At 29.1% G+C, this 25,583-nt stretch overlaps 1 protein-coding gene across 1 annotated transcript in view; it reads left to right on the top strand.

Annotated features, from left to right (window-relative positions):
* Positions 1-25,583, top strand: part of speck — a 220,581-nt gene that overhangs the window by 86,212 nt on the left and 108,786 nt on the right. Inside the window, exon 2 of the mRNA XM_075292323.1 lies at positions 15,132-15,163. The gene's annotated coding sequence lies outside the window, so the exon portion shown is untranslated. The remainder of the gene's footprint in view (positions 1-15,131; positions 15,164-25,583) is intronic.

Raw genomic sequence — 25,583 nt, 5'->3', positions numbered from 1 at the left:
GATCTACATCAATAACAACTACTTATGCCAAATTTTAAGTCGAAAGCTTGTTTAGTCCGGAAGTTAGCGTGATTTCAACAGACGGACGGACATGCTTAGATCGACTCAGAATTTCACCACGACCCAGAATATAACATATATATACTTTATGGGGTCTTAGAGCAATATTTTGATGTGTTACAAACTGAATGACAAAATTAATATTCCCCCCATCCTATGGTGGAGGGTATAAAAACTGGAGAAAATAAATCAATTAATCGAAAAATTGATTTAAAATTTTTTATACTCCAGCAAAAAAAAAAATTGGAAGTAAATACTTCTAAAGGCACTACTTTAAAAGCACTTCCAAACATGTCCTTCCAAAGATGTTTTATTTTTATTTTAACTACACAGGAAGTTATTTTAATTCAATTTTTTATAATTCGCTTTTTTCATATTTTCAATAAGTGATTTTAACTTTTTTGTTTCAAATCGGTTTAAATCAGAGTAAGAATTATTAAAATGGTACAAATTATTAAAATTTTATTGAAAAAAATGCTAAATCCATTCTAGAAAAATTGAGAATTTTTAAAAATATTTGTGGTTAACCGATTCAGACAAGCGTTAGGATGCATTAAGATTGTAAAAAATATAAAAAAATTATTTATTTGGCAAAATATCACAACAAAAAAACTAAATTCGGATCACACCTTAAGAAGTGATGCAAATTCAGTGCAACGGCTGTTGAAATGGTCTTATGACAAGCCGATGATGGTGATGCTAACTCGCTACGACGAAGAGTTTTCAAAGGAAACTATTATATTTGATTCTTGGTGGTGGGTATTTGAGAATCGGTCCCGCCGAACTTACTGCTGTATATATTTGTTTAATAACACTTTGCCGGTTTTCCATTAGGCGGTTTAAATTTTAAGTCTATAGATTTTGTAAGAGTGTACAAATTTTGTCCATATGGTATGCAAAAATTGATCCACACCGGTTCATAATTATATATAGCCCCCATATAAATCGATCCCCAGATTTGACCTCCGGTGCCTTTCGGAAGTGCAAAATTAATCCGATATGGTTGAAATTTGGCACATTGGGCTAATATGTGGCCGCTAACAACCATGCCAAACTAGGTCCATATCGGTCTATAGTTATATATAGCCCTCAGATAAACCGATCCCCAATCACACAAATATTGGTCCATATCGGTTCGTAATTGTACAAAGCCATGGGGGCTTGCGACCCCCATATTTCGATTCTGGCTCTCTAATTACCGCGCAAAAGTCCATATCGGTTCGTAATTATTTGCAGACTTACCTTTATATACCCTTTTTTAATATATACCACGTATGGACTAACGATGTTGGGAACCCAAGTAATTCGATTGTGGATGACAGTCTTTCGTAAAAGTTTATACACTAATAGAAAAAATTACGTTGCATATTCGTGAACGGACGGTGACAAAATGAAACGGACACGTTCACAAAAAATCAAAACGGAATGTTCACAATTTCGTCCACGGGCGATCACGATTTCATGAACGGCATTCGTTTTTCTTTGGCCATGATAAGTCTTAAAATAATCGTTAGACGTTATTATGGCAAGTCCTCGGTGGTGCAATGTGCTAAGGCGACTGTTAACGCGTATGGTGCAGAAAACACAGGTTCGAGTCACGCTAGCGGAAATCTTTTTTTAATTTTGTTTATAAAGTCGTAACCATAACGTTTTCAGATCATGAACGCTGGTTGTTGTTTTGACAACGCATGGTGTCATTTTATCGTTGTCAGATTGACACCGCCTGTTCTCAGTTTGACACCACATGTGTGTTGATTCACTTTCATGAACGAATCGTTTTGAAATGAGCACGCCGTGCATGATTTTTTCTATGGGTGTACGCAAGCCATGGTGGAGGGTACATAAGATTCGGCCTGGCCGAACTTACGACCGTATATAACATACTTGTTTTATGTTTGAAATGTCAACATTTCGATCTTTCTTCTTTTTAAAAATTTAGAAAATTCGAGTTTTCGACTCTTTCAAAATTTGGAAAATTGATTTTCCGACCTTGTAGTTTTTTGCATGCAGAGAAAGAATATGATCACCCCAAACATGTTTTAAGAGCAAAATGTTATTTTTGGAAGGTGACCATGGCACATTTTTGTCGCAAAAATGTTCTTTTCTCGGCAAACATATACATGGTTGCCGAAATCAGACATATGCTTTTTGAGAAAATAACATGGTTGCCGCAAACATGTTACATGTTCTCCGTCCAAAAATAATATTTTGCTCTCGATACATGGTTGAGGTGATCATATTCCTTCTCTGGGTGTGAGCTCTGATTAAACCGTATAATTTACACTTTCACTTTCCGTATTTCTGTACATATACAGTGACGCACATAAGTATTGGCACACCAAACAATTTTGTTTTAAAACCACATGTTAAAAGTGATATGCAGCTATTTTAAATTAAAAACAATATTTTAATTTGCATTGTAACTGCATTAAGAATCTAGATTATTTTTTATTTTAGAAAAAATTTTGTTCTTTCAATATTTAAATTATAAAAAAATCAAAAAAAAAAGGAACAAAAGTATTGACACAGGTAGTTCTAAATTAGTTTTTTTGTACATTTAGTATTTTTTGGCCATTCATTTTTATTTTATAACAGCATCAATCAGTCTAGACAATGAATGCACTAATTTTTGTTTTATTTGTACCATTAGTCCATCATTCTTCCAACAAATTTCACCAAAATCGGTTAATAATAGTGCCTTGAATACTGCGAACAACAAATACATGGTCAGGCAGACGGACACTAATATCTAAACCGACTCAAGAGGTGATTCTGAGTCGATCGGTATATACCCAGAAAAAAAATTTGGAAGTTCTTCCAAAGGCACAACTTTAAAAGCACTTCCAGAAGATGCACTCCCCATGATGTTCTTTATTTTAACTACCCAGGAAGTTATTTTAATTCAATTTTTTATAACTTGGTTTTTCATACTTTTTATGGGTAATTTTAACTTTTTTTGTTTCAAATAGGTTAAAAACAGAGTAAGAATTCATAAAATGATACAAATCATTTAAATTTTGTCGAAAAAAATGCTAAATCCAATCTGAAAAAATTGTGAATTATTTCAGATCAAACGTTTCTGACAAGCGTTAGAATCCATTAAAAAATTATAAAAAATTATAAAAGTTATTTATTTGACAAATTATCACAGAATTTTTGTAATTTACATCCAAAACATTGAATTCGGATCACATCTGAAGAAGTGATGCAAATTCAGTGCAACGGCTGTTGAAATGGATTCAAATCAGCAGAGAATTAAGTTGACATTTTAATTTTTAATTTGTTACAAATAAATCAAAATATGTTAATCCATTCTAGAAAATACAAAGTTTTAAAATAAACATACAAATAATTTATTGTCGTGTTCCGCCTATTGTATAAGTTCTTTTTTTTTTGTAGAAGTATTTAATTTCAATGCTATTTCAACATTATTATTAAGTGTTATTAAATACTCTATGGGTTGATTAAAATACAGTAAAATGCATTTTGTATTTGATTAAACGATTAGACAATAGCAATTATGCATTTACCACAGTTTAACAAAAGAGACTCTTATAGCAGATTGGTCGTACTAATGTGGGCAAAAAATAGTTCAACTTTTTGAAATTTGCGCGAAACTATTTGTAAAAAGAGAAAACTTTTGGTTCTTCGATAATGCACCTTTGCCTACTGTATTGATTGTTCGTGAATATATCGCCAACATAAATAAAAAATTTGAAAATCTAGAACAAAGTTTTACTATATTTTTCCCATAGCAGTACTTTAAAAAAATCTAAATTACTATAGTCAATCTCGTGACATTGGGTGCAACATTGTATCTACTGAATTTGCCCAAGGAAAACTATCCAAAAGAAGGAAATACATTTTTAATCGTGATTTTGAAACTGAATGACATTGAAAGCTAATTCATATAGGAATTATTTACCACAAAAAATATGAATAAATTGCACTTAATCAGTATTGTGAATCAATTCTCACTTTTTGCGTAGTTTGAACAACTCTAAACTGTCTTTTCAATACGAAAAATATAGTCTCCAAGTAAAAACAAAATTGGAAGTTCTTACAAAAACATTTCTTTTTCAGAGCATCGCGGGATCCTTTATTAATTTCTTCCACTTCCAACGAAGTTCTCTTGGACCAGTTTTAGAAAATACGCTATTTGGCAGTTTAAAGTGAAAATTAAAATTTTTGACAATTATATATTACAAAACCGAATAGAAAACCAACAGAATAGTAAAAAAAAAAACAATAAAATTAAAATTAAAAATGTCTCCCCGTGAGGATTTCATTATGTGCCTATTGACTTTTTCACTTCCTTGGAAATTCTTTTGAGAAGGTTTTGCAAATCCTTAGAATTTTATATTTTTTATTGAGTTTAAATGTAATATAATATATTACTACAAAACTAAACACCGAAAATAACAAAATAAAAGCGAAATAAAAAATAAAAACAATTTTTGAAAATAAAAACAAGTTAGTCTAAAGTCGGGCGAGGCCGACTATATTATACCCTACACCATTATGTAGACCAAAATTTTCGACGCCATCTCAACTCCTTCAAATTTGTTGGGTTGTGTGGTTTATATACCCATACACTAATAGAAAAAATTGCGTTTCGCAATCGTGAACGAACGTTGTAAAAATGGAAACGTTTACAAAAAAAAAAAAAACGGAATGTTCACGATTTCGTCCACGGGCGTTCACGATTTCAGGAACGGCATTCGTTTTTCTTTGGCCATGAAAAGTCTTAAAATAATAGTTAGACGTTGTTATGGCAATTCCGCCGTTGGTGCAACTTGCTAAGGCGACTGTTAACACAGGTTCGAGTCACGGTAGCGGAAATATTTTTTTAATTTTGTTTATAAATTCGTAACCATTACGTTTTCAGATCATGAACGCTGGTTGTTATTTTGACAACGCATGGTGCCATTTTTACGTTGTCAGATTGACCCCATCTGTTCTCACTTTGGCAACACATGTGTGTTAATTCACTTTCATGAACAGATCGTTTCGAAATGACCACGCCGTTCATGATTTTTTCCACGGGTGTATATAAATATTTAAATTAGAACCGATTTGGAGAAACATTTTCAAACTTCTACAAAACTTTAAGCATAAAGCATACCTCTTTATGGTTCTAAAATAGCTCTAGATTTCCAATTTTTTCCAAATTGAATAAAAACTTCGGTTTCTTTAAGCCCAAGACCCCAAATCGGTAAGTCAGTTTATATGGTGACTATATCAAAAGCTGGACCGATATAGCCCATCTTCGAACTTGACCTGCCTGCAAACAAAAAACGAATCTGTGCCAAATTTCAGGACGGTGGCGCCATTATTGAAGGCTGTAGCATGTTTAGAACAGACAGAGAGATGGACAAACATCTGTCTGTCTGTTCACAGAAAAAAATTTCACGAAAATTTTTCCAATTAAAGTCTTAATTGAGTTTTAAAAAGTATTCAATTAGAAATTTAATTGATTCAACAATTTTTTTTATTAAAACAAAAATCAATCACAACAAGTATATAAGGCCGTAAGTTCGGCCAAGCCGAATCTTATGTACCCTCCACCATGGATTGCGTAGAAACTTTATATGGGGGTTATATAGAATTATGAACTTGATATGGACCAATTTTTGTGTGATTGGGGATCGATTTATCTGAGGGCTATATATAACTGATATGGACCTAGTTAGGCATGGTTGTTAACGGCCATATACTAGCACAATATACCAAATTTCAACTGACTCGGATGACTGATATGGACCACTTTTGGCATGGTTGTTAAATATCATATACTACCACCACGTACCAAAATTTCAACCAGATCGGATGAATTTTGCTTCTCCAAAAGGCACCGGAGGTCAAATCTGGGGATCGGTTTATATGGGGGCTATATATAATAATGGACCGATGTGGACCAATTTTTGCATGGTTGTTAGAGACCATATACTAACATCACGTACCAAATTTCAACCGAATCGGATGAATTTTGCTCTTCCAAGGGGCTCCGGAGGTCAAATCTGGGGATCAGTTTATATCGGGCCTATATATAATTATTGACCGATTTCGACCAATTTTTGCATGGGTGTTTGAGGCCTATATTAACACCACGTACCAAATTTCAACTGAGTCAGATGAATTTGGTCTTCCAAGAGGCTCCGGAGAACAAATCTGGTAATCGGTTTATATGGGGGCTATATATAATTATGGACCGATGTGGACCAATTTTTGCATGGCCATTAGAGACCATATACTAACACCATGTACCAAACTTCAGACGGGTCGGATGAAATTTGCTTCTCTTAGAGGATCCGCAAGCCAAATCGGGGGATCGGTTTATATGGGGGCTATATGTAATTATGGACCGATGTGAACCAATTTTTGCATGGTTGTTAGAGACCATATACTAACACCATGTACCAAATTTCAGCCGGATCGGATGAAATTTGCCTCTCTTAGAGCAATCGCAAGCCAAATTTGGGGGTCCGTTTATATGGGGGCTATACGTAAATGTGGACCGATATAGCCCATTTGCAATACCATCCGACCTACATCAATAACAACTACTTGTGCCAAGTTTCAAGTCGATAGCTTGTTTCGTTCGGAAGTTAGCGTGATTTCAACAGACGGACGGACGGACGGACATGCTCAGATCGACTCAGAATTTCACCACGACCCAGAATATATATACTTTATGGGGTCTTAAAGCAATATTTCGATGTGTTACAAACGGAATGACAAAGTTAATATACCCCCATCCTATGGTGGAGGGTATAAAAATTAATATTACTAATTAATTTTTTAATTGACCTTCAATTAATTTTGCAAATGATACTATCATTTCTGTGTATAAAAATTAATATTACTAATTAATTTTTTAATTGACCTTCAATTAATTTTTCAAATGATACTATCATTTCTGTGATTGAAGACATGTCAATTAAAAAATTAATTGGATCAATTAATTTCGTGATTGAATCAGAAAAAATTTTTTTGTGTGTTCGGACGAACTTCCAATCCACAACTTCTTAAGCAATACTAAGGATTCAAAAATGGAATTGTAAAATTCATTGGAGATGATCCAAATCACAAATTGGGTATCTAAATTACTTTTTTGTAAGCTTTCGATTTTGCTGGGAAATAAACTATTGTATTTTATTTATGGAGGTGGGTGTTTAAGATTCGCCCTGTCTGAACTTAAGGCCGTATATACTGGTCTAAGTATAGTATTATTTAATATGAGTTTCAAATGACCAGTAGACAAAGACAAATTAACAAATTCTTGTTATGTCCATTACCTGCTCTTAACTATGACATTCGATTGTGTGACATTCATTTATGTCTGTCCTAAATAGGGGAGCTGTCCAAACTGGACCAACCAATAAATATGTGCTAAGCGAAAGGGTTAGGCAAACAGAGCAAACCCTTAGACCAAAAAATATATTAAAATAAAAATGTACATTTTTCTTTTTGATCAAATGTTTACATTTGAGATTAGAAGGCAATCGACTAGAGACATTTACACTCAAAAATATTGTCTTAAGCACAAAGTTTGTTTCGCCTTTAAAGGTGAGTATTAAGTTCGAGTTTAGCCGCTAAGGGTAGGTACTATATTCGGTTTTCGAGTTGAAAACCACTTTATTTTCGCGATTACTTTTCCTTAAATAATCAAAATTATAAATGAAAACAAACTTATTCCTGTAAAGTCTAGCCGAAAACTAGTGGAACAAGAAACCACGCATCAATTGTGTTGATTTGTTTGCTTTATATTGAACTGTTTTAATGAAGTAACCACGAAAATTTCAACGCGAAAAGCGAACATAGTACTTACCTTAAAATCGTCATTTTTCACGATTACTTTTCTTTAATAATCACTTTTAACGAAAACAAAGTTTGGTAAAATTTGCTTTGGGCTATTTCCCATCAACTTATAATGAAATAGGCAACAAATATAGTATAATTTTATGCAATTTTTTAGTGATTTAGTTTTCACTTTAGTGAAAATATGACTATTTTATCGGCTAAACTCGAACTTAATACCCACCTTTAGATATGACTGCAATTTCTGCGTAGCATAGAAGACACAGTATTCTGATTTCTTACTTGGCCAAAAGTTTTAAAAGTGAATTTCATCTTAAATGTATCTTTAGGGTAATTCGTTTTTTGGTTCGGAATCAATACAAAAATATTAAAAATTAAAGAAAAAATCTCTGCACGGATGAAAAAGACTGTTTTTCATATGTTTGGCTATAAACATTATATTTTTGGAACACAAATTTGTAAACACAATATTTTTGAGTGCAAGCATATAATGTTCATAAACTAGCATAACATGTTTGGGACATATATGTTAATATGTAAGAACATATTATGTTTGGGACATAAAATGTTTGCAAATATAATATGCTTGGATGCAAACATATATTAATTTAGAAATAGCCTATAAACATATATGTGTTTAGTAGCTTGGAGCGCTATTTAACAGGGAGCGATATTGAATTAAGTTGGTGGTTGTTGCTTGTTATTACAAAATTAACATTTTATTTTTCCTTGGGCAATTGACTTCTTTGATCCAACAGCTACTTCTTTGATCCTTACAAACTGTGTGGTCCTCTGTTCGAATCCCCGTCCGGCAAAAGGTAAAATTAAAATAAAAAAATCATAAAATTGAATAATTTCTTCTACAATGTTTGTATTACAGAAAAAGGTGCTAAGAACTAAAAAATCTCGTGGAAGTGAGAAAGATGTGGGGGAATATACAATTGGGCAGAAACAAAATTTTGAGCATTCAGGTTGAAAACCTATGTTAGCACCTATATTTCCTGTTTATTTTCATAATTCATTATGATTGTAAATATATAAATAAATAAAATTTTGAGCACAATATTGTTTGGGAGAATTTTTTTTGAGCATATAATATTTTTGGGTACAAAATGCTTCCAAACATATTATATGTTCACATAATAACATTGTTTTTTGGAAGACAACATTATTGAATTTGGATGAAAAAATACAAAATGTTTGGAACTTAGACTACCCAAACATATATTGTTTAGACCAATATGCTTTCAAACATATTATATATTGGAAGAGATCAAACATATGAATGTTTGGGCAATACCCAAAAATGTATATGCTTGAAGCAAAATATGTTTGGGAGTATATGTTACAGAAGCAATTTTTTGTGAGGGTGTGGAACCAGGTAAACTTTGTTTCTTGTGTAATTAAAATATTTTTTGTACCTTAATAAATTCAACCAATATCTTTTGCCCTACCCTGCAACCAACAACAGACAATGTGAAATTTCCTCTTTGAGAGATATGGAAGTGGTTGTGGGACACTTGGCTTTCCATAAATCGTTATGTTTGTTTTTTGTTTTATTTTTGATTGTTTGTTGGCAAAATGGAAATATTTGTTTGCCGGTTGACTGTTAGGTTGGCATTTATTCCAATGGAGTCCCAAACGTCAAAGCACCACAAACCAACCATATACACTTCAAAGCAAATACTGGAACCCGGTCACGATCATTTTGTTTTGATAATGTGCCACGATATACATAATCGAGTACTCCGATTACAAGGCAAATGCATTTTTTCGAAATTAATTTAAAATGTCAAACTAATTCCGTTTTTTCTTTTTTATTTATACTCGATGATTTAGTTGTGCAAGTGCTTGGTCTATGCTAAATTTTGAAGTTTACTTTAGAAAAACAAACAAACAAATGCTTAATATATTGAACTAGATGATGGTGGTGATTGCCGGTGTTCAAACTATTCCTTGTTATGAGAATCACGACTAAATCTAGAACACCTGACCAACAATATCACAAAAATAATGGCTTCGTTTTTCATGAAACAGTAGGATTTCCTTAAAATTTATTGAACAATATCGTTTAATGCCTAGTAAGGCATATGATCTGAGAAATTTTTCAATAGAAACTATTTTTTTTGTAGAAATAAAATTTTGACAAAATTCGCTATAGAAAGAAAATTTAGCAAATCTATTCTTAAGATAGAAATTTTTGACAAAATTTTCTATGGAAATGAAATTTTTACAAAATTTTCTATCGAAATAAAATTTTGCCATAATTTGCTATAGAAATAAAATTTTGACAAAATTTTCTATAAAACTAAATTTTGCAAAATTTTTCTATAGAGATAAAATTTTGCAAACATTTTTCCATAGAAATAAAAAATTAAATTTTTGACAATAACTTTTATAGAAATAAAATTTTGACAAAATTTTCTATTAAAATAAAATGTTGACAAAATTTTCTACAGATATAAAATCCTGACAAAATTTTCTATGCAAATATAATTTTTGACAAAATTTTCTATACAAATAAAATTTTTGAAAAATTTTTCAACAGAAAATTTTTTTTTGCAAAATTTTCTTTAGAAATAAAATTTTGACAAAATTTTATTTTATAGAAATAAAATCATGACAAAATTTTCTATACAAATATAATTTTTGAAAAAATTTTCTGCAGAAATAAAATTTTTGCAAAATTTTCTTTATAAATAAAATTTTGACAAAATTCTCCATAGAAATTAAATGTTGACAAAATTCTCCATAGAAATAAAATGTTGACAAAATTTTCTACGGAAATAAAATCAGGTCAACATTTTCTATACAAATATAATTTTTGATAAAATTTTCTACAGAAAAAAAATTTTGCAAAATTTTCTTTAGAAATAAAATATTGACAAAAATTTCTACAGAAAAAAAATTTTGCAAAATTTTCTTTAGAAATAAAATTTTGAGAAAATTTTCTATAGAAATAAAATTTTGACAAAATGTTCTATAGAAATAAAATTTTGACAAAATTTTCTATTGAAATAAAATTTTGACAAAATTTTCTATAGAAATACAATTTTTACAAAATTTTCTATAGAAATAAAATTTTGACAAAATTTGTTTTAAAAATAATATTTTGTTTTCTATAGAACAAAATTTTGAGAAAATTATATTATTTATTTATATAAATAAAATTTTTCTATAGAAATAAAATTTTGGGAAAATTATCTATAAAATTAAAATTTTGACAAAATTTTCTAAAGAAATAAAATTTTGACAAAATTTTCCATAGAAAAGCCTCTCACTCGTGTACGAAGGATTTCCGACCAATCAGCTTATCCTCATGATAGACATTTATCGTAGAATTAGCGTCGATTCAAGTTTGCTCTCGAAACGACAGCATGCATACTCGAAGGGCAGGTCTAGTGAGACCGCTTTGCATGAACTAGTCAGCTTTATCGAAAGCTCACTATCTGTCAATGAATACACAATCGTGGCGTTTCTAGACATCGAGAGGGCATTCAATAACATCCATCCGAGCTCGATATTAAATGGACTGGCAACTCTGAATGTTGATGCAGGTATACTTAGGCTGCTACACTATTAGAAAAATATGTTTTTCATATCTTCCGATATAAACAAAATGTGTTTCGGGCACAATTTTTAAACACAATATATTTAAGTGCAAACATGTAATGTTCCTAAACTAACACAAAATGTTTGGGACACATATGTTAATATGTTAGAATATATTATGTTTGGGGCATGAATGTTTCATAAAAATAATATGCGCGAATGTAAACATATATAAATTTACAAATTTCGAGTAAACATATATATGTTGTGATACTTTATTCAGAGAGCGACAGAGAGAGAGAGAGAGAGAGAGAGTTAGTATAGAGAAAGAAATAGAGATGGAAACCGGGAGGGTTGAATAAAAAGATATCAACATAACACAGCGAGAGAATGAAATGAGAGCAATTTCTGTGAAACCGCTTGTATGTTGTTTCGGAAAACTGTTTTATAATATGGCCAAAAATTTGGTATGCTTAAGTCTAAATATTATTTAATTTGAATAGTAGATTGAGTATTCGGAATAAAGAGAATAGACATTCGGAACCAAGAAAATAGACATTTGAAAAAAAACAGCATATTTGTATTACAGAAAAAGATGCGAAGAACTCAAAAATTTCGTGGAAGTTAAAAATATGTGAGGGAATGAACACAATCTTCTTTGGGGAATTATTCCAAGCATATACTATTTTTTGACTCAAAATGCTTCCAAACATATAATATGCTCACATAAAACAAACATATTAATGTTTCGGCGGTATCCAATAATATATGTACTTCCTGCAAAATATGTTTGGAACATATGTTAGAGAAGCGATTTTTTTGAGGGTGTAGACGAACTGCTAATGAGGAGACGTATTTCATCCACACTAGGACAAGCAAACATGCAAAGGTATGTGAACAGAGGCACTCCCTAAGGAGGAGTTCTATCAGCTCTTCTTTGGAATTTGCTATAAACAACCTTCTGATTTCCCTAGAAAAAGAAAGGATAAAAGTGGAGGCATACGCAGACGACGTGGCCCTAGCAGTCAGGGGAAAATTTCCATCCACAATCAGAGATGTTATACAAAGAGCCCTCCGGATGACTGAGAAATGGGGTAAATCCTGCAAAGATCGCAAAACTCCCGCGGTTAAGCCCATAGGGGGTATTGCAATTCCCTTTGGTAAGTGTGCAAAATACCTGGACAGGAAGCTGAACTTTAGGCTTAATATTGAAGAAAAGGCGAGGAAAGCCACGGTAGCTTTGTACTCGTGCAAAAAGGCAATAGGAAAAAAGTGGGAACTAAAACCGAAAATTGTGCATTGGCTATACACGGCAGTGGTTAGACCTATAATACGTGGTGCAATAGTTAGCATGCCAGCCTTGCATACACAAGGTCGTGGGTTCGATTCGTGCTTCGACCGGACACCAAAAAGTTTTTCAGCGGTGGATTATCCCACCTCAGTAATGCTGGTGACATTTCTGAGAGTTTCAAAGCTTCTCTAAGTGGTTTCACTGTAATGTGGAACGTCGTTCGCACTCGGCTATAAAAAGGAGGTCCCTTGTCATTGAGCTTAACATGGAATCGGGCAGCACTCAATGATAAGAGAGAAGTTCACCAATGTGGTATCACAATGGACTGAATAGTCTAAGGGCGTTCTCGTTTCGCAAAAACTATGTAGCCCTGGTGTTACACTACTTTTTTCTCAATACATTTTCACTCAAATGATAGTGTCTCTCCATTATTAATTCATTTTCTTATTATTAATTCATTTTCTTATTATTAATTCATAATATTGTGAGGGATACAGGATCCAAAATCTATGACAGTGTCCTTCATATTTGGCAATCAATTTGGAGATTGTTGCACCTTTTTCCCCTCTAACCTATTAACCTAGACCTATAATACTATATGGTGTTGTAGTCTGGTGGCCGGCACTTCAGCAACCGACCGGGTTAGATAAAGTTCAGCGTATGGCGTGCCTGTGTATCGGAGGCGCATTAAAGGAACAGATTCCCTTAATGTTATGTTGCATCTATTGCCTTTTGACATTTTGGCCAAACAGTCAGCTGCAACAACGGCTGTGTGATTGCGCGAGCTATCGCTGTGGTCGGAAAAAATGTACGGCCACAGTTCGGTCCTCAAAATAATGCCAGATGTGCCTAACGTGGTGGATTACACTCTGGCGAAACCACTTTTCGACAAAAAGTTTGAAACTCTAATTCCCAACAGTGAGGCGTGGTGTAACAACAGACCCCGGGGAATAAAATATATATTTATTTCTACACTGATGGCTCCAAATTGGATGGACAAGTGGGTTTCGGAGTATATTCTAAAGATCTGGAACTTCGAATAGCGAAAAGATTACCTAATCACTGTAGTGTTTTTCAGACTGAAATATTAGCAATAAGAGAGGTGGCGAATTGCTTGAGAAGTAATGTTCCAAAAATTGTTGGCAATAAAATATACACAGACAGTCAACCTGCAATAAAATCCTTGGACTCTGTGTTCCTTAACTCGAAAACGGCCACCGACTGCCGCAAATCTCTCAACGAGATGACTGAGCAGCACAATATTCACCTAATGTGGGTGCCTGGCCCTAGGAACGTACCGGGGAACTGCGAAGCGGATGAGTTAACAAGGCTAGGGACTACCTTACATATTCCAGGAGAACTAGAATCTGTTGGTATGCCTCTGGCTACCAGCAAGCTCTTACTGCTGGAAAAGACTTTTATGATGGCAAATGTTCGATGAGAGAATTGCAAGGGTTGTAACGACACCAAGCAAATATGGTCCCATTTAAACATAAACCGCACACTAGATATGCTAATGTTCTCGAGACGTCACATATCACTCCTGATATCTGCTATAACGGGTCGCTGCCTAATAGGCGATTTTGCAAAAACTATTGGTGCGAAGTATAATGACTATGTCATGATGCGGAGGAAAAAGAATCAATTAAACACCTCTTGTGTGAGTGTCCTGCATTTTGTGTAAGGCGTAAGCAAATTTTAGGGGCATATAGCTTTAGATTACTGGCGGACCTGGAAATCGTTAACTTAAGCAGTCTGTTAATGTTTTTGGAACAATCTGGTTGGTTCAACAAAAGAAAATAATAGAGAAGGTTCAGTGGTTAAAACTAGAAGTGCCCATATGTAATAGGTACTTTTAGTTAAATGTGGTATCACAATGGACTGAATAGTCTAAGTGAGCCTGAAACTTAATCGGGCTGCCACATAGAAATAAAATTTTGCAAAATTTTTCTATAGAAAGAAAACTTTGACAAAATTTTCTATATAAATAAAATTTTGACAAATTTTTTTATAGAAATAAAATTTTGACAAAATTTTGTGTAGAAATAAAATTTTGCAAAATTTTTCTATAGAATGAAAATTTTGACAAAATTTTTTCATTAGTTCATGACCACAAGCCAAATAAACCCCCAAAATTGTAAATAAAATTTTGCAAGCATTTTTGATAGAAATAAAATTTTGCAAAAAATGAAATAGTGCAAATATTTTGTATAGGAATAAAAAATTGTATATAGAAATAAAATTTGGGAAAACGTAATTTTCTCTGAAAAAAAAATTGCAAAATTTTCTATTTGTTTAATATTCTTAGACCTCAAGCCAAACAAGAACCCAAAATTATAAATAAAATTTTGCAACAATGTTGGTGATTCAATTAAAATTTTAGTAAATTATTCTATTTCCGTTATAGGTGTAAGGCGTACGAAGATCTCAAATATATTGGTAAGTTTAAGAAGTTTATTTACCTGATAATATTTAAATATGGGATAATGAGTTGCCAGTCAAGCCTCTCAACATACCAAATTCTGTAGAATATTGTATATAGAGGGTGTTGTATCAGATTATGAATCTAAATGTGTCATACTTGCTGGGTTCATTTGAAAGTTAGAAAAGTATGCGTATTGCACTTACTGACTTTCTATTAACACAAATAAAAATTTGTTAGAATTCTAACGAAATAGTTTCCTTGTGATGCAAATACTTCAAGTGTAAAATTCCAATGCAGATGATTGAATACTGACATTGCTATATCCTCATTTTACAAGTTGTTCGGAGCTCTAGAACACATGCATAATTCTTTCGTTTTCAACCTTTGTCTCATTAATGAAAATTATATGTCAGCAGACTTCACAATGTTGTCTTTATAATTTCAACTACACGTGATCGATGGCTTTTGTCTTCAATCTTAAAAAATAATTGTAGAAAAACGTCATCACATTTAGGTATTTTGTAGAACAATAAATGCAAATGAATTGGTTATTAATCACGTTTTGGCATTACATCAATCCTATAATTAAATATGAACAAGAACATTTTTTTTGCTTTATAAATTGAAACATTTTCCACTTAACAAAGTTTTATTTTAATTTGAAATGTTTGATCTAAATATGAATAAATAACACCAATCTACCGCGTTAAAAAAAAAAAAAAAAAAAAAAAAAAAAAAAAAAAACAAGCAAGACAGAGCTAAACTTGAGCGGAGACGACTACATGATACCTCAAATCACCCCCAAAGAATTGGCATACCAATACATGTGAGAATAACCAAAAGGAAGCCAAAATCGATGAATGAACGGATGGTAGAATTCTACCAAAAATGGTAGATTTTTTACTGTTTGGTATAAAAAATTTTCTATTGAAATAAAATAACATTTTGACAAAATATTCTATAGAAATAAAATTTTGAGAAAATTTTCTATAGAAAAAAAAATTTGAGAAAATTTTCTATAGAAATAAAACTTTGAGAAATTTTTCTATATAAATAAAATTTTGACAAATTTTTCTATAGAAATAAAATTTTGACAAAATCTTCTATAGAAATAAACTTTTGAGAACATTTTCTATAGAAATAAAATTTTGACAAAATTTTCTATTGAAATATAATTTTGAGAAAATTTTCTATAGAAATAAAAATTTTGTGAACATTTTCCATAGAAATAAAATTTTGAGAAAAATTTTTATAGAAATATAATTTTGAGAAAATTTTCTATAGAAATGAAAATTTGTGAACATTTTATATAGAAATAAAATTTTGAGAAAAATTTTTATAGAAATAAAATAAAATGTTGATAAGTTTTTCTATAGAAATAAAAATGTTTGAACATTTTCTGTAGAAATAAACTTTTGACAAAATCTTCTTTAGAAATAAAATTTTGAGAACATTTTCTATAGAATTAAAATTTTTTTTAGTTGTTGTATAGTTGAAATGTTAGTGTATTTATTTGTAGAGTTTGTAAGGCTTGAGGTCATGTACTAATAAAACAAAATAAAAACTTTGTTTTTTATAGTGTTTTATTTTTGTCTTCTTTCCAATATTTCCAACACCATCGTTGTCCGTCTTCAGGGAAATTCAATTTTGAAACTGGTGGTCTTGTTGTGACTTGCTCGCCACTACGTTTGAATTTACAACATCTACTGTTTGAATTTAGACTATCTAGTGTAAATTCAAACGTAGTGGCCAGCAAGTCACAGCAGGACCACCAGTTTCAAAATTGAATTTCCCTGAAGACGGACAACGATGGTGTTCGAAATATTGGAAAGAAAACAAAAATAAAACACTATAAAAAAACTAAGATTTTATTTTGTTTTATTAGTACATGACCTCAAGGCTTACAAACTCTACAAAGAATTAAAATTTTGACAAAATTTTCTATAGAAATAAAATTTTGATAAAATTTTCTATAGAAATAAAATTTTGACAAAATTTTCTATAGAAATAAAATTTTGATAAGTTTTTCTATAGAAATAAAAATTTTTGAACATTTTCTATAGAAATAAACAAAATTGACAAAATTTTCTATAGATATAGAATTTTGACAACATTTTCTTTAGAAATAACATTTTGACAAAATTTTCTGTAAAAATAAAATTTTTACACAAGTATCTATACAAATAAAATTTTGGCAAAAATTTCTATAAAAATAAAACGTTGAGAAAATTTTCTATAGAAATAAAATTTTGACAAAATTTTCTATAAAAATAAAGTTGTGACAAAATTGTATATAGAAATAAAATTGTGACAAAATTTTCTATAGAAATAAAATTTTGACAAAATTTTCTATAGAAATACAATTTTGACAAAATTGTTTATAGAAATAAAATTTTGACAAAATTATCTATAGAAGTAAAATGTTGACAAAATTTTCTATAAAAATAAAATTTTGCCACAATTTTCTATAGAAATAAAATTTTAACAAAATTTTCTATACAATTAAAATTTTGACAAAATTTTCTATAGAAATAAAATTTAGTTTATTGTTTCTTTTTTCATTGTTGTTGTTTTTGATTTCAGCTTAAAACCATGCATTGATTAAACTACAAGTGTAAATTTATTTGGGCAAAGCCCTATAGACTGCAAGATGGTAGGATGGACGCACGTGTTGTTTTGTTATTATTGGTGCGTCCATCCTACCATTGTAGTCTATAGGGCTTTGCCCAAATAAATTTGACGAACATTCTTTTCCTCTGTTGGTTAAGTTACACTTGTAGTTTAATCAATGCATGGTTTTAAGCTGAAATCAAAAACAACAACAATGAGAAAAGAAACAATAAACTAAATTTTATTTCTATAGAAAATTTTGTCAAAATTTTAATTCTATAGAAACTTTTGTTAAAATTTTATTTCTATAGAAAATTGTGGCAAAATTTTATTTTTATAGAAAATTTTGTCAAAATTTTACCCAAATAAATTTGACAAACATTCTTTCCTCTGTTGGTTAAGTTACACTTGTAGTTTAATCAATGCATGGTTTTAAGCTGAAATCAAAAACAACAACAATGAAAACAGAAACAATAACAAAATAAAATTTTGACAAAATTTTCTATAGAAATAAAATTTTGACATAATTTTCTATAGACATAAAATTTTGACAAAATTTCCTATAGAAATAAAATTTTGACAAAATTTTCTATAGAAATAAAGTTTTGACAAAATTTTCTATAGAAATACAATTTTGACAAAATTTTCTATAGAAATACAATTTTGACAAAATTTTCTATAGAAATGAAACTTTGACAAAATTTTCCTTAGAAATAAAATCTTAAGAACATTTTGTATAGAAATAAAATTTTGACAAAATTTTCTATAGAAATAAAATTTTGACAAAATTTTCTATAGAAATAACATTTTGAAAAAATTTTCCATAGAAATAAAATTTTGACAAAGTTGTTTATAAAAATAAAATTTGACAAAATTGTTTATAGAAATAAAATTTTGACAAAATTTTCTATAGAAATAAAATTTTGAGAAAATTTTCTATAGAAATAAAATTTTGAGAAAATTTTCTATAGAAATAAATTTTTGACAAAATTTTTTATAAAAATAAAATTTTGACAAAATTTTTTATAGAAATAAAATTTTGACAAAATTTTCTATAGAAATAAAATTTTGACAAAATTTTCTATAGAAATAAATTTTTGAGAACATATTCTATAGAAATAAATTTTTGAGAACATATTCTATAGAAATAAAATTTTGACAAAATTTTTTATAGAAATAAAATTTTGACAAAATTTTTTATAGAAATAAAATTTTGACAAAAATTTCTATAGAAATAAATTTTTGAGAACATATTGTATAGAAAAAAAATTTTTGAGAACATATTCTATAGAAATAAAATTTTGACAAAATTTTTTATAGAAATAAAATTTTGACAAAATTTTCTGTAGAAATAAAATTTTGACAACATTTCTTATAGAAATAAAATTTTGACAAAATCTTCTATAGAAGATATAATTTTGGGAAAATTTTCTATAGAAATAAATATTTGTGAACATTGGGAAAATTTTTGGAAAATTTTGAGAAAATTTTTTATAGATATAAATTTTTGACAAAATTTTCTATAGAAATAATTTTTTTTTTGTATGGTAAGTGTTTTTGGTAAGAAGTTCTCCTAATTTTGGTAGATTATTTTTGGCTCAAATGGCAACCGTATGAGTTATCCCCGTGGAAATACAGACGGCTACTTCTTGAAGTCATCATCGAACCAGATGATAAGGTCTTATGGAATTCGAAAAAAAAAACAAATATTATTAATCAGTTTGAAAACTAGCAAAGGTGGTTGGTATGTTTTGGTAGGCCCTGTTTTGTTCCCAAATGAAGCTAGGAATCCCCAAAAAAATACCACTTGTAGAATTGTCCTCAGTAATACTTACTGTCAATATTTTTGTGTACTCAAGTTGGAGATCTTCACAATCATTTGAAAGCATCCCAATCTGGCATAAGTTTCGACATGACCACAGTATCAAGACTATAGTTTAATGAAAATTTTCCAAATATTTCCTATAGCATATAGTCTAACGATACAAATCCATGATGCAGGGTATATAAGTTTCAGCCTGACTGAACTCTGTAAAGTTTTTACATTTTCTATTTTAATGGCAAAGATAATGCTGTATAACAATGGCTTAGATTGTAGTTCTGAGGTGTTTTAATAGCTTTACAATTGAATTTTTGTTTTAAATAAAATTATAAGTTTGCATACTGGGTGTGTTTGAGGGATAATAAATTGCAAAAAAAAAATTAATAGAGTAAGTTAATTGTAGTGTATGGAAAATTGATCCACTTTTATTTTGTATATGATGTAGTACCAACGATTTCAAAGGCAATGAGGTGCCAACGATGGCTTATGACTTCTACACATATGGAGTATAGAGAAAAAAATTACACCAAAATATTTTTATTAAAATTAAAAAGTTGATCGAAGATCATTAATGAAAGCAAGTAAGTTAAGTAGAAAGTCGGACGGGACCGACAATATCATGCCCTAAACAACCCCTACTGAATTAGTAAACATAAGCATTTGTGGGGTATCATTGAAAGAGGTGTGGGAAATAAACCGCATTTCCTTATTTAAGAAAATTTAGGGAGTACATGTTTATCTCAATCTGAACAGAAACTCCTGATATTAGGCACTCGACTTGATTTTACACCTACGGAGTTTGCGGGCCACTAATATTGAGTCCATTATTACAAAAGACGAAATCGCTCAAGTAATGGGAGCCAATGTAGACAAATTTGTGAAAATCGGGCAATATATTTATATAAGAGCTACACGTAGGTCTAGATACGATCGGCTTATACAGTGAAAAAATATTTACGTGATCAATTTTATTTTTTTTAAATCGAGCTATGCATATATGTTATACGGGAGCTCTATATAAATCTGAGCTGATGTGGATAATATTTTAGAGGTTTGGTTAATACCACAGAGGATTTCCTTGTGCTAAATTTGAGCGATACATACACACGGGAGCTATACCTAAATTTGATCCGATACTTTCCAAATTCTATATCGTTCATCCTAGTTCCATAAGAACACTCTGTACCACATTTCATCAAACTCGGTTAATAATTGAGACCGGAATTCTGCGACAACAACAAATACATGGACAGACGGACGGACGGACACCAAGGTCTAGATCGACTCAAGAGGTGATTCTGAATTTTTAGTCTGAAACTAAATAATTATTTTGAAATAAATCCCAATAAACTTTAGCATAAATTCATCAAAAATTCAACCAGCATCGTTCCACTAAATATACTCATTATAACAATTTAGCTTCCGAACTGCATACAATATAGAAACATCAATATAATTTTATGACTTTGACTTTATGACATAAAATTTTATCACTTTGTGATCAGATAAAAAAAATCTCAACACTAATTGAATTTGTCAACAGTCTTTGTTAAACGAATCGATCATTTGATAAGCAGATCAAATCGATATTTATACAAAAATGTTTCAATAAAACCCATTCATAGATGACAAAGTGTTGATCGGCCATTCATTGTTGAACAGGGGAGCACTAATTGGTTGGTGATTTTATGTGAACAATGGTCAATGGTAAAGCATGCATTTATCACAACTTCCTGCAGCATTGTAATGATTCCAATTGCTCTAGGTAGTTTATTCACCGTAAATCGAAATGGTTTTGCATTAAAATAAATGATTATGGTGTCATGTTATGTGTTTTGTTAATGGTATATGGGAAATTTATTCCATATGGGGGTTCGAAAGGAGTTTTAAGAACCCCCTATTCAATTATATTGAAAAAAAATTATAGTCGAAGCATGTGATGCAGAGGCAAATGAGAATGGTATAAATTGAAATAGTTCTGAATTCTACAGAGCTGGCGCCCAATTATAAAATGTTTTAACCTACAACAACAAAAATAATAGATTTTTACTGTTTGGTAGATTGATAGAATTGTTTCTGTTTTAGTAGATTTTGCAAAATATTCCTCCCCAACTTAGAGATACTCCACATACTTTCTACAAACGTTTGACAGAATTTTCTATAGAAATAAAATTTTGACAGAATTTTCCATAGAAATAAAATTTTGACAAAATTTTCTATAGAAATAAAGTTTTGACAAAATTTTCTATAAAAATAAAATTTTGAACTTTTCTATGGAAATAAAATTTTTCCAAAATTTCTATAGAAATAAAATTTTTCAAAAAATATAGAAATAAAATTTTGACAAAATTTTGTTTAGAAATATAATTTCTAGAAAATTTTCTATAGAAATACAATTTCTAGAAAAATTTCTATACAAATAAAATTTGGACAAAATTTCCTATACAAATAAAATTTTGACAAAATTTTCTATAGAAATAAAGTTTTGACAAAATTTTCTATAGAAATAAAATTTTGACAAAATTTTCTATAGAAATAAAATTTTGACAAAATTTTCTATAGAAATAAAATTTTGACAAAAATTTCTATAGAAATAAAATTTTGACAAAATTTTCTATAGAAATAAAATTTTAAGAACATTTTCTATAGCATTAAAATGTTATGAAAATTTTCTATAGCATTAAAATTTTAAGAAAATTTTCTATAGAAATAAAATTTTGACAAAAATTTTTTATAGCATTAAAATGTTGACAAAATTTTCTACAGAAATAAATAAATAAATGACAACTGTGTTACTGCAGAGGGCTAGTTCTTTATCGTAATTCTATTCTCTCCTACCCCTAACCTATTCCTAATTCATCGGGCGAATTCGTTCCTCAGTTCAGAATAGTTTGACCATGGTTTGGTTTGGTTAGGTATAGTGGCAGCTCGATATTTCAGGTTCATTTAGACTATAGAGTCCATTGTGATACCATAGTGGTGAACTTCTCTCTTATCACTGAGTGCTGCCCGATTCAATGTCTTTTTATAGCCGAGTACGAACGTCGTTCCACATTGCAGTGAAACCACTAAGAGAAGCTTTGAAACACTGAGAAATGTCACCAGCAGTACTGAGGTGGGATAATCCACCGCTGAAAAATTTTTTGGTGTTTGCTCTATAGAAATACATTTTTTCAAAAAATTTCTATAGAAATAAAATTAAAATAAAATCTTTAGTATTGAAATTTTGACAAAATTTTCTACATCATTAAAATTTTAACAAAATTTTCTATAGAAATAAAATGTTGCCAAATTTTCTATAGTATTAAAATTTTGACAAAATTTTCTATAGAAATAAAAGTTTTCCATAGAAATAAATTTTTGACAAAATTTCCCATAGAAATAAATTTTTGACAAAATTTTCTATAGCATTAAAATTTTGACAAAAGTTTCTATAGAAATAAAATTTTGACAAAATTTTTTATAGAAATAAAATTTTGACAAAATTTTCTATAGCATTAAAATTTTGATAAAATTTTCTATAGAAATAAAATTTTGACAAAATTTTCTATAGAAATAAAATTTTGACAAAATTGTCTATAGAAATAAAATTTTGAAAAATTTTCTATAGAAATAAAATTTTGAAAAAATTTTCTATAGAAATACAATTTTGACACAATTTTCTATAGAAATAAAATTTTGAAAAAATTTTCTATAGAAATAAAATTTTGACAAAATTTTCTATGACATTAAAATTTTAAAAAATTGTGTATAGAAATAAAATTTTGACAAAATTTTCTGTAGAAATAAAATTTTTACATAATTTTCTATAGAAATAAAATTTTGACAACATTTTCTATAGAAATAAAATTTTGACAAAATTTCCTATAGCATTACCATTTTGAGGAAATTTTATATAGAAATAAAATGTTGACAAAATTTTGCATAGAAATACATTTTTGACAAAATTTTCAATAGCATTAAAATTTTGACAAAATTTTCTATTGAAATAAAATTTTGCAAAAGCTCTCTATAGAAATAACATTTTGACAAAATTGTCTATAGGAATAAAATTTTGTCAAAATTTTCTATAGAAATAAAATCTTGACAAAATTTTCTATAGAAATAAAATTTTGACAAAATTTTCTATAGAAATAAAATTTTGACAACATTTTCTAAAGGAATAAAATTTTGACAAAATTTTCTATAGAAATAAAATTTTGAGAAAATTGTCTATAGAAATAAAGTATTGACAAAATTTTCTATGGCATTAAAATTTTGACAAAATTGTCTATAGAAATAAAATTTTGACAAAATTTTCTATGGCATTAAAATTTTGACAAAATTTTCTATAGAAATACAATTTCAAAAAATTTTCTATAGAAATAAAATTTTGAGAAAATTTTCTCTAGAAATAAAATTTTGACAAAATTTTCTATAGAAATAAAATTTTGATAAAATTTTTTATAGAAATAAAATTTTTACAAAATTTTCTATAGAAATAAAAGTTTGACACAATTTTCTACAGAAATAAAATTTTGACAAAATTTTCCATAGAAATACATTTTTGACAATAGCATTAAAATTTTGACAAATTTTTCTATGGAAATAAAATTTTTCAAAAATTTCTATAGAAATACAATTTTTCAAAAAATATAGAATTAAAATTTTGACATTTTTTATAGAAATAAAATTTTGACAAAATTTTTTATAAAAAAAAAAATTGACAAAATATCTATAGCATTATAATTTTGACAAAATTTTCTAGTGCATTAAAATGTTAACAAAATTCTATAGCAGTAAAATTTTAAGAAAATTTTCTATAGAAATAAAATTTTGACAAGATTTTCTATAGAAATAAAATTTTGACAAAATTTTCTATAGAAATAAATTTTTGACAAAATTTTTTGATTTGGTTAGGTATAGTGGCAGCTCGATATTTCAGGTTCACTTAGACTATAGAGTCCATTGTGATACCACAGTGGTGAACTTCTCTGTTATCACTGAGTGCTGTCCGATTCAATGTTAAGCTCAATGACAAGGGACCTAATTTTCATAGCCGAGTACGAACGTCGTTCCACATTGCAGTAAAACCACTTAGAGAAGCTTTGAAACACTGAGAAATGTCACCAGCATTACTGAGGTGGGATAATCCACCGCTGAAAAACTTGTTGGTGTTTGCTGTATAGAAATAAAATGTTTCAAAAAAATATAGAAATGAATTTTTTCAAAAAATTTCTATTAAAATAAAGTTAAAATAAAATCTTTAGCATAGAAATTTTGACAATTTTTTCTACAGCATTAAAATTTTAACAAAATTTTCTATAGAAATAAAATTTTGCCAAAATATTCTCTAGTTTTAAAATTTTGATAAAATATTCTGTAGCATTAGAATTTGGACAACATTTTTATAGTATTAAAAATTTTGACAAAAATTTCTACAGAAATAAAATTTTTCAAAAAATTTCTATAGAAATAAAATTTTTCAAAAAATTTCTATAGAAATTAAATTTTTGAAAAAAATTCTATAAAATTAAATTTTTCAAAAAATTTCTATAGAAATAAAATTTAAAAAAAACTCTTTTAGCGTTGAAATTTTGTCAAAATTTTTTATAGCATTAAAATTTTAACAAAAGTTTCTATAGAAATAAAATTTTGGCAAAAATTTCTTTAGAAATAAAATTTTGACAAAATTTCCTATAGAAAAAAAATTTGACAAAATTTGTTATAGAAATAAAATTTTTCAAAAAATTTCTATAGAAATAACAGTTTTCTAAAATTTTCAATAGAATTAAAATTTTGACCAAATTTTCTATAGAAATAAAATGTAGACAATTTTTTTTTTGCAAATTTTTTATAGAAATATAATTTTGTCACAATTTTCTATAAAAAGCAAAATAAGAGTTTTATGTTTGGTGATCTCAATCCCTTTGACTTTTTTGCCTAGAACATTTTTGGAGAGCAATACCAGTGGCGATCATCTTAACAAGGAAATGGATCAAACTTCACGTAGCGCGTGATGA

This window comes from Haematobia irritans, chromosome 1 (assembly GCF_050003625.1).
Source record: "Haematobia irritans isolate KBUSLIRL chromosome 1, ASM5000362v1, whole genome shotgun sequence".
Classification (NCBI taxonomy): domain Eukaryota; kingdom Metazoa; phylum Arthropoda; class Insecta; order Diptera; family Muscidae; genus Haematobia; species Haematobia irritans.
This window is presented reverse-complemented; position numbering and strand designations above follow the sequence as displayed.